Source organism: Psammomys obesus, unplaced genomic scaffold (assembly GCF_907164565.1).
Source record: "Psammomys obesus unplaced genomic scaffold, mPsaObe1.curated_primary_1811, whole genome shotgun sequence".
Lineage (NCBI taxonomy): Eukaryota > Metazoa > Chordata > Mammalia > Rodentia > Muridae > Psammomys > Psammomys obesus.
Genome location: NW_026592510.1, coordinates 4,755,314 through 4,757,053, shown reverse-complemented (window position 1 = coordinate 4,757,053; position 1,740 = coordinate 4,755,314).

The following is a 1,740-nucleotide window of genomic DNA, read 5'->3' as shown; positions in this document are numbered from 1 at the left end:
TATCTATCTATCTATCTATCTATCTATCTATCTATCTATCTATCTATCTATTTATTTTTTACTGGTTCTCTTACATATAATTCTCCCATTTTTCTAACTGGGACCAGGTTCTGGGATGCAGATTCCCTCTTCAAGGAGAGAAGGCTGAAGTTCACTTATGAACTTTAGGAATTCCATTGGCAGATGGTGTCTTGCTTTAACTCCTTCCCCTAGCAACAAAGTTTGCAGAACTTCTGCAAACAAATTTCACTCCTTCAGCTCTACCTGTCTCAATTTTTTAACCTTTAATGAATGCTCCTGCTTTATTATATTTTGTGCACATGATTCCCAGAGTTCCTTGCCTTTAACCATTTCCTACTTTTCCTTTTTTCTTAAATCCCCATATTTCCGGTCCCTGTTCCTGGTGCCACCTGTAAGTGCCCTCATTTACTTACCAGGCCAAGGTCACCTGATATGCTTGCAATGAATTAAATCAGGCTGCAGGGAATTAAAGCAGGCCACAGGGAATTAAAGTTGTGCTCTGGAGAGGCCATAGCACAACTGAGGCTGTGACAATTTTATCGAGCAGAATCAGGCTTTTTATACCTTTGTCAGAAACAGAATTTCCAGGATCAACATAGTTGTAGTTGCCAGGATACAATGACATTTGCAAGCTATAGAGGGTACACAAGATTAACATCTAAGCCAAATTGTTTAGTTCAGTTTCCATGCTTACTTGACTATTAAGGGGACATACAGAGAAACACAGAGTGACCTGACCACTTCGCTGCCTGAGGCAGTGCATTGTTCCGTCAGGAACTGGAAGGCACATTTTGCTCAAGGAGCATGCCTCCTTGAGCAAACTCAACATGCATGCCTCCAAAGGCAGCTAGGCCAGGCCAATTCCATGATTCCCTTCATGTTTTCACATCACAGGGTTTTTTGCTTCATAAAACACCAACATCTTCCTTCCAGCTACATTCTTGTTTCACTAAACGAATGATTCAATTTCTAAGATGGTAATTTCTGAGACTTCAAAAAGAAGTTTAAAAACACTGAGATTTATTTTTTTTCAGTGACCTCTGAGAAAAATCCCCAGCTGTCCAGAAAATGATATTCTGAGGTATGCACACAGGTTCAGTCACCTGCCCACTTCAAGAAAAACATTGCATGTTTAATTTCCTCATGGCCTGCATTCAAACTCCAAAATAAATATTATTTCTGTTGGAAGTTATGAAACATTACAGCTTTATATAATTCTCAAGTGGATGGATAGGGCCTTTTACTTTAGCTTCATTTGTCTCACTTTTCCCTTGCCAAGACACATGATGCCATTTCTCCAGCCACAGTTTTGTGACAACTTAGCATCTACCATCTTGAAGAAGACAATTATGCTAATCTTTCCCCAATCCACATCTTATTCCATTATTATTATATTGTATATTTGAGAATATATCACTGAGTTTGAAGAACAACACAAGCAGGATTCTGGTTTTCTCCATAGAATGTATTTATCAGGATGAACTTGGGCATCACTCTGGATCTCCTAGTTACTCTTCAAAACGTGGCCACATTGAATAGTTCTCCTTTTTCTGTTCACCAAGTTTAATTTGACTTTTAGTTGGCTTATTGATGACAAGAGACTGGACCTGGCTTGGGGCACAGGTTGTGACTCCCAAGTTCAATAACAGAAAGAGAAGAAACAGAATAACATTAGATAGATAGATAGATAGATAGATAGATAGATAGATAGATAGATAG